The sequence below is a fragment of the Pristiophorus japonicus genome, chromosome 13, assembly GCF_044704955.1.
Source record: "Pristiophorus japonicus isolate sPriJap1 chromosome 13, sPriJap1.hap1, whole genome shotgun sequence".
In the NCBI taxonomy this organism is placed as follows: Eukaryota; Metazoa; Chordata; class Chondrichthyes; family Pristiophoridae; genus Pristiophorus; species Pristiophorus japonicus.
Genome location: NC_091989.1, coordinates 129,840,507 through 129,853,122, shown reverse-complemented (window position 1 = coordinate 129,853,122; position 12,616 = coordinate 129,840,507).

Below are 12,616 nucleotides of genomic sequence, written 5' to 3'. Positions count from 1 at the left end.
AGGTTTATTGGGTATAAAGTGAATAGTGACAGTGTCGTGACTTCTGGATTTCACCAACTCCAATGCTGTCCACACATGTAATTCATGCACCGAGTTTTCCGAGAAATCGGGTGTGGGTATAAAGGGGGTTGGAAGAACGTGATACGTCTTCCCTGAGTTCCCTCTCTCCCCCCCACATGTTTCTCTCTCCCCGCCGTCTCTCTCGGCCCCCCACCCCGTCTCTCTCTCTCTCTCCTGCCCATGTCTCTCTCTCTCTTCCCCCCCCACCGTCTCTTTCTGCCCCCCCCATGTCTCTCTCTCCCCACCTTGTCTCTCTCCCCCCCCTGTCTTTCTTTCTTCCCCCTGCACTGTGTCTCTCTCTCTGACCCACCCACCCAATGTCTCTCTCTCCCCCTCCTCCGTGTGTGTCTCTCTCCTCCCCTCCCCCATGCCTATCTCTGCCCCCCGTGTGTGTCTCTCTCTCCCCCCCCGCCCCCGTGTCTCTCTCTCTCCCTGTGTGTCTCTCTCTCTCTCCCCCCCCCCCCTCCGTGTCTCTCTCTCTCCCCCCTCCCTCATGTCTCTCTGCCCCCCCATGTGTGTGTCTCTCTCTCCCCCTGTGTCTCTGCCTCCACTCCCCCCGTGTCTCTCTTTCTCTCCCCCCTCCCCTGTGTGTCTCTCTCTCCCCCTCCCCCGTGTCTCTCTCTGCCCCCCTGTGTGTGTCTCTCCCCACCCCCCGTGTCTCTCTCCCCCTTCCCCGTGTCTCTCTCTCCCCTCCCAGTGTCTCTCTTTCCCCCTGTGTCTCTCTCTCTCCCATCGCACTGTGTTTCTCTCTCCCTGCCTCCCCCCCCCCATGTCTCTCTCCCCGCTGCCCGTTGTTTCTCTCTCTCCCCCCTATGGCTCCCTCTTTCCCCCTCTCCCGAGTCTCTCTCTCCCCCGCTGTGTCACTCTTTCCCCCTGTGTCTCTCTCTGTCCCCTCCCCCTGTGTCTCTCTCTCCCTCCCCGCCGGGTCTCTCTCCCCGCCGCCCGTCGTTTCTCTCTCCCCGTGTCTCTCTCTCTCTCTCCCTCCCTGCCCCGTGTCTCTCTCTGCCCCCCCCCCCCCGTGTGTGTGTCTCTCTCCCACCACCCCCTATGTCTCTCTCCCCGCCGCCCAACGTTTCTTTCTCTCCCCCCATGTCTCTCTCTCTCTCCCCCGCTGTCATGTATGTAACCTTCATGTAATTGTAACCTTCCTAACAACACTGCATGCTGTATACACCTAAGAAATGCACACCTTGACCACAGGGGGTGAACTTGTGGGAGACACTCCTCACCTGGTCATCCAGGTATATAAAAGGAGGTCCCACGCAGGGTCATCACTTCTTAGTCCTGGGAATAAAGGTTCAGGTCACAGAGTGACCTTGTCTGCAGAATGTGCCTCGTTGAATTTATAGGAGTGTGTAAGGACACCACATTTGGCGATGAGAAATGGGAATCAACGACTCACGAGAATGGCCACAGAGGAATGGTACTGTGTTGGTGAGGACTGGGACGATTTTGTTGAGAGGCTCCAGCAGAGCTTTGTCACGAAGGACTGGCTGGGAGATGCAGCGACCGACAAGCAAAGAGCGCATCTGACCAGCTGAGAGGCCAAGACGTACGCGCTGATGAAAGACCTGCTCACACCCGAGAAGCCGGCGGACAAAACCTTTGAAGAGCTCAGCAAACTGATCGGTGAGCACCTCAAACCGGCGAGCAGTATACACATGGCCCAATTCTATACACACTGACGTCAGGAAGGACAGAGCATACCGGACTTCGTTGCGGACCTTCGGCGCTTGGCCAGCCTCTGTAAGTTCACAGACACCTGCAGGGGGAAGATGTTAAGGGATTTCTTTATTGAGGGCATTGGTCATGCCGGGATTTTCAGAAAGCTAATTGAGACCAAGGACTTGACCTTGGAAGCGGCGGCGTTGATGGCTCAGACCTTCATGGCGGAATAGGAGGAAACTAAGATAATATACGCGCGGAACTCTGCTTCCAACATGGCGATGGATCAGGGAGTTAACATTGTAAACGCGACTCAGAACCCCGCAGGCAGGCAAGGGCAATTCGACACCACCCAGGCAGCAACAGATTCTAGAGTGGGTCCTCAACAGAGACAATGACAGGTTGAACGGACATTTACGCCATCACGGTGGACAATGCGTCCCGGGATGGGGCCATTGACACCCATTAACAGAGTGCTCAAGAGTAATCAAAAAGACAATCAGAGAGGAATGCCTGGTAACAGCCCTTTTGTTCACAACGATCTCAGCTCAAGCTGGAAGTGCGGGGGCAGACATGCTGCAAAAACCTGCAGGTTTCAACAATTTATCTGTAGAAATTGTAACTTCAGTGGATATTTAGCCAGAATGTGCAGGAATTTACGAGGCAGATGAACCAGAAGAGGGATCTGCAAGGCAGGTTGATGCTTGGGACAAAGCAATGGACGCTGAAGTTCAGCAGGTTCATGTGGCAAACATCCACAGCTCATATACCAAAATCATATGATGATGAAAGTCCTATTAAACGGCATCCCGGTACGCATGGAGCTAGACACAGGGGCCAGCCAGTCACTTATGAGTGTCCAACAACTTGAGAAACTATGGCCACTCAGAGCTAGCAGACCCAAACTAGAACGCATTGACACACAATTACGGACGTACACCAAAGAGATCATCCCAGTGCTAGGCAGTGCAATGTTGGTGGGCACACATAATGGATCAGAGAACCAACTGCCACTCTGGATTGTCCCGGGAAATGGTCCCGCGCTTTTGGGGAGGAGCTGGCTAGCCGAGATGAACTGGAAATGGGGGGATGTGCATGCCATTTCATCTGTGGAGAGAAGTTCATGCTCACAGGTCCTACAGAAATTTGAGTCACTATTTCAACCTGGTGTCAGGACTTTCAAAGGTACCAAAGTTGTGAAATGCATCACCCCGGACGTCAGACCAGTGCACCACAAAGCCAGAGCTGTGCCGTATGTGATGTGGGAGAAAATTGGGAGTGAGTTGGACAGGTTGAATTCAGTGACTGACTGGGCAAGCCCCATCGTCCCTGTCCTAAAAACGGATGGCTCGGTCAGGATCTGTGGCGACTACAAGGCCACTATCAACCAAGTGCCACTACGAGACCAATACCCTCTTCCGAAAGCGGAGGATCTTTTTGCCATGCTGGCAGGCAGCAAACTGTTCACCAATTTGGACCTCACTTCAGCCTACATGACCCAGGAACTGGCCAAAGAATCCAAGCTACTGACCACCATCACCATGCACAAGGGGCTGTTTGTCTACAACAGGTGTCCGTTTGGCATTCAATCAGCGGCAGCTATCTTCGAAAGGAACATGGATAGCCTGCTCAAATCCATCCCTGGAACAATCGTATTTCAGGACGACATCCTTATCACGGGTCGAGACACCGAGAAACACCTCCACAACCTGGAGGAGGTGCTACGCCGACTGGACCGGGTAGGCCTGCGACTAAAGAAGTCAAAGTATGTGTTTTTGGCCCCAGAGGTCGAGTTTTTGGGCAGGAGGGTTGCCGCAGACGGGATCCGGTCTACCGAATCCAAAACGGAGGCGATTCGTCGTGCGCCCAGGCCCGGCAACACGTCGGAGTTGCGTTCATTTCTGGGACTTTTGAATGATTTCGGGAACTTTCTGCCGAACTTAAGCACATTGTAGGAGCTGCTACACGTGCTCCTGCGTAAGGGTTGCGATTGGTTTTGGGGGGACTGTCAGGAATGGGCTTTCAATCGGGCGCAGAACCTGATTTGTTCTAAAAAGCTGTTGCCTCTGTACAACCCCTGTAAAAAAAATGGTTTTGACATGTGATGCATCATCCTATGGGATGGGTGCGTGTTGCAGCAGAGTAATGATGAGGGCCAACTCCAATCTGTGGCTTATGCCTCCAGGTCGCTCTCCCAAGCAGAACGGGGATATGGGATGTTTGAAAAGGAAGCACTCGCATGTGTCTACGGGGTGAAAAAGATGCACCAGTACCTTTTTGGCAAAGGTTCGAGTTCGAAACGGACCACAAGCCGCTAACATCCCTGTTGTCAGACAGAAAAGCTGTCAATGCCAATGCGTCAGCTCGCATACAGCGATGGGCTCTGACGCTGGCTGCGTATAACTACACCATACGGCACCGGCCAGGCACCAAAAATTGCGCTGACATGCTCAGCAGGCTTCCACTGGCCACCACTGAGGGGGCAGCGGAGCAAAGCGCTGAGATGGTCATGGCCATTGAAGTCTTTGACAGCGCAGACTCCCCCATCACAGCCCGCCAGATCAAAATCTGGACCAACAGAGATCCCCTCTTATCCTTGATTAAGAAATGTGTCCCGACTGGGGATTGGGCACCCGCACACGGAGCATGCCCCGTGGAGGTCAGACCGTTTCACAGACGGATGGATGAGCTCTCCATCCAAGCCGACTGCCTACTATGGGGCAGCCGGGTAGTCATGCCTACTATGGGGCAGCCGGGTAGTCATGCCCCAGAAGGGAAGGGAAGCATTCATCAGGGAACTCCACAGCGAGCACCCTGGCATCGTGCTAATGAAGGCTATTGCCCAGTCACATGTATGGTGGCCAGGAATTGACTCAGACCTGGAATACTGTGTTCGCAGGTGCACGACATGTGCCCAGCTGGGTAATGCCCCCACGGAGGCCCCGCTCAGCCCGTGACCCTGGCCCACCAGGGCATGGTCACGTATTCACATAGACTACGCAGGCCCGTTCATGGGAAAAATGTTCCTCATTGTTGTTGATGCGTACTCGAAATAGATTGAGTGCATCATATTGAATTTGTGCACGACATCCACCACTGTGGAGAGTCTGAGTGCGGTCTTTGCGATCCATGGCTTGCTGGACAGCCTGGTTAGCGACAATGGCCCGCATTTCACTAGCTATGAATTCCGGGAGTTCATGGCGGGTAATGGCATCAAACATGTCAGGAAGGCACCGTTCAAGCCGGCTTCCAATGGCCAGGCAGAACGTGCGGTTCAAATCATAAAATAGGGCATGCTCCGGATTCAAGGACCCTCCCTTCAATGCCGCCTATCGCACCTCCTGCTGGCCTATAGGTCCCGACCGCATTCGCTCACGGGAGTCCCGCCCGCGGAACTACTCATGAAACGTACACTTAAAACTCAGCTGTCCCTCATTCACCCAGTCCTTTCAGACATTGTTGAGGGCAAGCGCCAGTCCTAAAATGAGTGCCATGACCGTAACTCAAAGGGGAGATGTATAGAAATCGATAACCCTGTATTTGTTCTTAATCACGCTTTGGGGCCCAAGTGGCTTGAGGGTACTGTAATTGGCAAAGAGGGGAATAGGGTCATAGTGGTCAGACTTAACAATGGACAGATATGCCGCAAACATCTGGACCAAGTAAAAAAAAGGTTCAGCATGGACACTGAGGAACCTGAGGAAGATCATGAGATGTTGCCCACACCACCGCCAGTGAACGAGCAACAAGAACATTCAGCAGCAGCACAGTCCCTGCGGCCAGCCCGGACAAGCCGGGTCATCACTTCTTGGTCCTGTGAATAAAGGTTCAGGTCACAGAGTGACCTTGTCTGCAGAATGTGCCTTGTATGAATTTAAAGTAGTGTGTAAGGACACCACACACTCCTCCCCCTGTGTCTCTCTTTCCCCCCAACCCCCATGTCTCTCTCCCCGCCGCCCGTCGTTTCTCTCTCTCCCCAGCTTGGTCGGAGGCTCAGCGGCTGGCTCGGACAACGTGGTCGATTGCGGGGCTCCACATCCGGCTCGGGGCCCCACTTCCGGTTCCGGTTTCGGGCGGGAGGCACCAGGATTGAGGTCCAGAAGACGTAGGCGCAGAAGGAACAGAAAAGGGTTAGCACAAATAGTCACTCCAAAAAAAAAATGAAAACCAATCACACTTACCTCAGGTCGACATTCCTTACCTCACTGCAGACACTACAGTTTGGAACGCCAGCTTCCACAGACATTCCCACCAGGGTGCGCTACTGGGCGCTAAGGGTCAGGCGTGATCCAAATATCGAGCCGGTGTCGCAACCAGGGGCACACCAACTCGCCAATTCTGGGAGGTACTGCTCTGCACCCCCTCGAAACCAGCACCGAATGTCCCAGCACTGGAAGCTGGTCGCTCTCGAGGAAGTGCTTTCCGCCGCCATTGCCGCCCTCCGGGGCACTAACAGGAACAGCAGAAGACCAAAAATCCTTGGTCTTTTTAAATAATTGATTAAAAAAATGCTGGCCATTTGCAGAGCATGTCAGGAACTTGCAGCTTGTAAACCCTTATCGCTTCCCCTGTCTGGCCCATCGACTGTCCCATGCCCCCGCACCTTCCCCTCACCAATGTGTTCCACCGCCCAAACCTTTTCACTGTGACCATTCTCCATCCTACCCCACCCCACTAGACTATGCTCTGTTATCTAATTTTCTGCTGTGCAATGGCTTGAAACAAGACCATAACAAAGATTAGAACCACCCTTCAGAGCTCAGACTGGAACAATGCACCAGGAGATAAGCCAGTATTATAATAAAGAGTGAATCACAATCAAGAGAGGTGAATATCTGACTGACATAAAATTGATTAAATCTCTCGTTCTGCTTTGGGCAGATCATTAGCCTATCACAATGCAAAACATTGTCAGATGTGTTGACACCTTGCAGGTTTCTAAATTGAGACACACTCTGATCATTACAGTCTTTGGGGGTGAAATTGCCTCTTTTTTTTAATAGAGGTCCGTGGGGCACTAACGGGGTGGAAGAGAGTTTCACCGGCGGGGGAAGGGCGTTACCAGCTCCCAGGAAATTGCCTGGGAGTCTGCCGAGGCGCTGACACTGCAGCCCGCGGTTAGCACCCTGGGCCGCCGCGCAACCGCTGATGACATCATCGTATGCACAGCGGTCCCTTACCGTGCCACAAGGGAAATTTCCCCGCAGGCCGCGAGGCTGGTCGACATCCGCTCTTGGGGTGCTAGTTAAAGGAGAGGGCACCAGTGCCACGACTTGTCATTTTTGGGGGATTATTGACTCTCGGGTCGGCTCCACAAGGCAGCCCTAGCGTGGTTCCGGGCCATCAGCGTGCAGCCTGGCACACCGTTTTGGATGCCAGGCTGCAGACCCAGTCCCACACTGCCCTGGTGTCCTAGTGTAGGCCATCAGAGGCCTTGCAGAGTGCACAGCGACCCTCCATATTAAGTGAAGAGGAGGGGCGTTGAAGCGTGTCAGCGCAATGCGAAGCATCCGCGTAGCACTTCACTCACTGGCCCTGTAGCGCCCCGGGAATCACCCCTAAAGGAAGTGGAGCGCGCGAGATTGAATCTGCTTCCTTTGAGGGGCGGTAAGCCGAATTCAGTGGCGGGGGCGAGACTTCTATGACGGGCGCCGAACTTCCCGGCCCCAGATGGTTACTGCTCCCAGTCGGGGCGCAGGGCAATTTTGCTCCATTTATGTATGTATCAGAGCCGGATGTGTTGCTATGCAAAGAATGTAGACGAATAGCAATAACCTTTGCCTGGACATGCAAATGCGATCATATTTGGAATCCCTTTGTATATTCAGCAAATGAAAGTCTCCCAAAATACTAAAAAGTGACTCAGCTTGTGACCACTATATTTATTCCTTCATAGGAAACAACATGAAGGCTGGAAATTGCCCTTCGCCCCGATTGGGGACGGTAACCTTCCGGGGCCAGGATATCCTGCGGCCGGCCTGTAAGTCCTGCCACCGAGACGGTATTGGGCTGTGCGTCCCTCAAGGGATGCAGAGCACTGTCTCCGGTGCTCCGCTTCCTTTCAAGGGTGCTCCTGGGGCAGCAGCGCGACGCACTTTGCAGGCTCTTTGGTGGCCGCCAATGGGGCCACCAGGGAGGCGATTGACCGGGCCAGCAGCCCGACATCCAAAGTGGAGTGCCGGACTGCACGATGGCAGCTATTGTCAGACCAATGCAAGAGTCGGCCAACAAATAAAAATGGCGGCCCGAGCTACTAAAGACCTCCCCTTTAAGGGGCGCCCTGGCTGCAGATGTTTGCCAGCTTTGCGACCCACGAAGCTGGCGTTGACATCCACCTGCGGCAGCCTCGCGGGACAATTTCCCTCGTGGGGCACAAAGGGGTCGGAAGGCGCCAATCGCAGGGCGCGTCACTGCTGGGACAATGCCCCCAAACCTCCCTGGAGGCATTCTCTCCCCCAGGCAAAAAGCTCCATTGTGCCCCATTAGTGCCCCCCAGACGTGCTAACAGGGCTTTAAAAAGGGGCAATTTCAGCAGTTCATTCCTAATATACGCCAATACTCTGTGTTTCAAACAGTACACTGCTTGTTTTAGCCACCAATGTTGAGGTGCTGGTCTCAGTGGTTGTGGATGTAGAGGAGAGGTATTTGTTTCAAGAGGATGGAGGGAAAATCAATGGCCAAACCACTCAAAACTTTCTCCTGAATGGTTGTTTTACAACCTGGTTGTTTTCCCATCTTCCTGAATACTGAGCACTACAGGGAAAGGGACAGTAAACTGTTCAAAAGAAGAGAAAGATGTAATAAATCAATTGGAAAACATCTTTAATATTATTCAATTACAGTTGCACATTTACTTACGTTAGCCAACTCTTGTTTTAATTTCTAAAATCAGTCTTCTAAAGAAACTAGTTCAGTCCTGTTTTCGAATCCTACATAAAATTCCACATAGGGAATGTATAAGTTACTCCTGCATCATTGATAGCTATCTTACAATAAAACATTTATCTGCAGTATAGCTTTAACTTCTAACTTACTAAAATGTAGTATTATAATAGACCTAAGATGCCCTTTAATTTTGGAAAATATTGTATTTTATTTTTGCATTACCGACTCACCGATGCTCTTCATTTTTCACGACCTTGAGGCAAAAAAGAATAACTTGAAGGATATCTCAATTTGTGGATGACATAAAATTGTCTGGGGAGGTTAATAGAATTCAAGAGGCAATTATTATTCAGGTCAAATTTAGCAAATAGATGGAGATGTAGCAAATTAACTTCAGTATGCAGAAAGGTGCAGTCCTGCTAATATTGATTATAAGTCCAACTATTTCACAAATATATCTTTGAAAATATGAAACATTTCTGAATTCACGTCAAGTTTTGAAACAATTTGGTGATTGGGGACAAGTTCCTGTGGCTTTTATAGACTTTAAAAAAAAAACCTTGGAGGAATACAGTCCCAGTTTCATTCCTCAGCGTGTGATGGCACAGATCTACAGCATTTAGAGAAAAAACTAGATTCAAAGAACAAGCAAGGCCATTTCCAGGGCAACAAATCTCATTTTCCTTCCTGCATTTGGGCGTTTTCCGATGTTAAAGGTTCTATGGAAATGAAGGTTGTTGTTTTCTTGCATTCTGCAGTGGAGCAACTGATAAGGAAGAACAGGAAGGGCTCATTTTTACCCAATGCCATTTTTTAGCGTATTTTAAGAGTTACGCCCAATTCTTTTGGCCCCGACCACTCCAAAAAAAAATGTGAAAGTTTCCTAGTTCTAATTTTTTTAATTGGCGCCACGCAGCCTATCCTTTAGCTTTGGGGGGAGAGCCTAATGTCTGCGCCAAAAAAAGGATGCCCCCTCCCTTCTGCGCTTGCGCAAAAAAAAAAGATGTTTTTTACATGATTGCTAAGGGCACGCAAGCCCAGTACACCTCCCGGTCTGCATTGGGCCATTTTTAAAGAGCCAGTTGTGTGTGAGAACTGTGTGAGAACTTTAATTCTCAGTGGAAAAAATCGGAGCAGCAATATGCAACGTGGCTCAAGGACCAAAAATTTCTCATGAGGAAGTGGAGGCACTAGTTACTGTAATTGAGGCCAGAGGGCACAAGCTGGACACCAGCAGAGGTCACTTAAAAGTTTCACCAAAAGAAATGAAGAAATGCTGGAACCAACTTGTACAAGATTACTGTGCAATGGTGACCACCCCGAGGTCTGGAAGCCAGTGCAAAAGGAAGTGGCAGGACCTTGGTCAAGTAGTTAGTGTAAGTAATATTTTCATTTATTCACTGGAATTGCAATTGTAAATGTGACCATCTGTATGTCCCACCCAGCAGTAAGACACCCTCTCTAAAAAGTTATATTTTCATCTTTGCAGAGGAACATGGCACACAACAAAAGGAGAACTCAAACAGGAGGAGGCCCAGCAAATCTGCACCCACTGACACCCGTGGAGGACAGGGTTGCTGCTGTGATGGGTCGTGCCTGGAGAAAAGCAACCATCACTGCGCAAGCTGGGCCCACACTCGAGGGAGAGGGTAAGTCCTGCAAATTCCAGAGTCTGGCTTTGCTAAATGTTAAATACTGCGCGGGCTAGCCATGCTTCGGTTCATGGGGATGTCTCCGTCATCTACGCTTCGGTTGATGCAATGTGCTATCATTCAACGTGGTCCTTCAATTGAACCTGCTACCTCTGCAGTGTGAGACTACTCATGCCACCCTGCCCACTCTTTTGCTGCTAACCATTTGTTTGTTCTGTTATATTTTGCAGAACTTGAGGCCAACCTTGACGAGGCTGTAGCTGATGCAGAAGAAGATTCAGACGTGTATGAGCCTGAAGAGGAGAACATCTTCCAATCCCTCCTTCCAGACCAAGAGCATGGGGGTGAGGGTGAGGGGCAGGGGGAGGGGCGGGAGAGGGGGATGATAAAGCCCCCACTATTGTACTCACTCTGGAGGAGGTGCTCACCACCCCCCCCCAGTCCCTCGCCCTCCCCCCCAACCCCCCTACCCGTCCACCCCCCCAAGACCCCTCCCCCAACTTCTTTTGAAGCTGATGCACTGCCTAATTGTTCTCATCCCTTCAGTTCGGCTTCCACCCCACCCCCACTCCCTGCCCCTCCCCTCCCCGGGCTTCTTTTGAAGCTGAATCCCAAGCCCTTGTGTCCGGGCGAGGGAGCGATTCTGCCGGTCGACGCTCCGACCTTCAAGCCCGGTGAGGAGACATTCGGTGGTGGCGGGATACTTTGAAAAAAATCAAAAATTAAACAATTGCGTTAGACTTCCATTTTCTCCCTTTTGACTTTGAAAAAAAATTAAGCTTCATGATGCATATTCTTTTCCTTCTTGAATCCCTCCAAAACTTCGCCTAAAAACAATGGCGTCTTTCTGTGCCTATTTTTTAATGTGCGCTGCTTTTTCTTAAGGGCCCAGAAGGTTTTTTGGGAGTGGTCACATACGCCGTCCTAGGAAAAATGTAAGTTGGCCAAACTTGCTTAAATGTGAAAAACTGACGCAAAAAAAAATCCTAACCTAAAAATATCGTAACTAACTGAACTACGCTGCCACAGAAACTTTGAGGAAACTTGGAGATTTTAATTTACTCCAAAAGAAATGGCGCACACCAAAAAACAACCCAGATAACTGGGGAAAATTGAGCCCAAAGTCATAATCAAGTTTGCATATTTTTGCCTGTGGATGCAAGATGTTGGTGGTACAGGTCCTGTAGCATTTGGTAAAGAGACAGACCTTTCAGGAGGAACAGATGTTTTATTTTCCAGTTTTTCCCAAGTGAGTATTATTTATGTGTGGGCCTTGACAGTGAATTCTGTTTTGATCACATTTGGTTGCACCACAGCCAAAATGAATCTTCATTGACTGTAAAGCACCTTGGGATGTCCGGAGGTTGTGAAAGGCGTTATATAAATGCAAGTCTTTCTTTTTACTTTCTCTAGAAATGAAGCCTGGGACTTTGTTTGCACTCTTTATGGCCTTATCACCTAATGTTGCTACATTGAGCAATTGATGTATATGTATTCCCAGATCTCTTTGCTCCACCAGCTAATTTAGTTTTTGTACCATCCAAGGAATAGGGTCTTCAACTTTTCATTCCCCTTCAGCTTCCCTGTCAATTGGAATTGAATCATGAAGTATGTAATGCAAAACAAAATTACAGATATTCTGGTGACCAAATTTTAGAGCTCAGAATGAACTAGGAAAAGCTTTTGTTGGAGTCATTTGTCCGAGGAAATTTCAAACATTACTTTTCCTAGCAAGAGCAAATAATGACTAATGCTGCACAATTAGCACATGAGGTTACTTTTGGATGGGTTCCTGGACAAACAGAGAAAGCTTAACTATTTTGCAATTAAAAAGTACAAAGTTAGAATTATATATATATACAATTGCTAGCTCATCGGCTTTTACATGATCAGATTATTAGAAAAACATATTTGTGTTGTGAGAAATCATGCAATTCACAAGTTTCCAGACATTTACAATGAATAAACTGCTATCTAATTTAGGATACAGGGACAATCTATGCTTACAAGAATACAGATATTAGCAATTCAAAACAGCACCTACTGGCTCAACTTTTTTTTAGATTGGCACGTTCAAAAACCAGACATTTGTAAGGACTTTGTTCAAGGTACTAAGCGGAGTCAATGGGCCATCTGTTAACTTGTATCTGACAAGTTTTACCTTTTAAGTCTGAAAAATGTAATTGAAATTGAAAGAAGGAAATCTTCTCCCTTTGGTTGTCTCAGTAGTGTGTCAAGTTAGCTCTTCATTGAATAATAAGCGTTTTTGGCACCTTCGTGTCGCTGAAAAATAATTTGCCCTTTTTGGTGTCCAATTTGAACATTTAGACTAATTGTCAATTAAGTGTTTCACA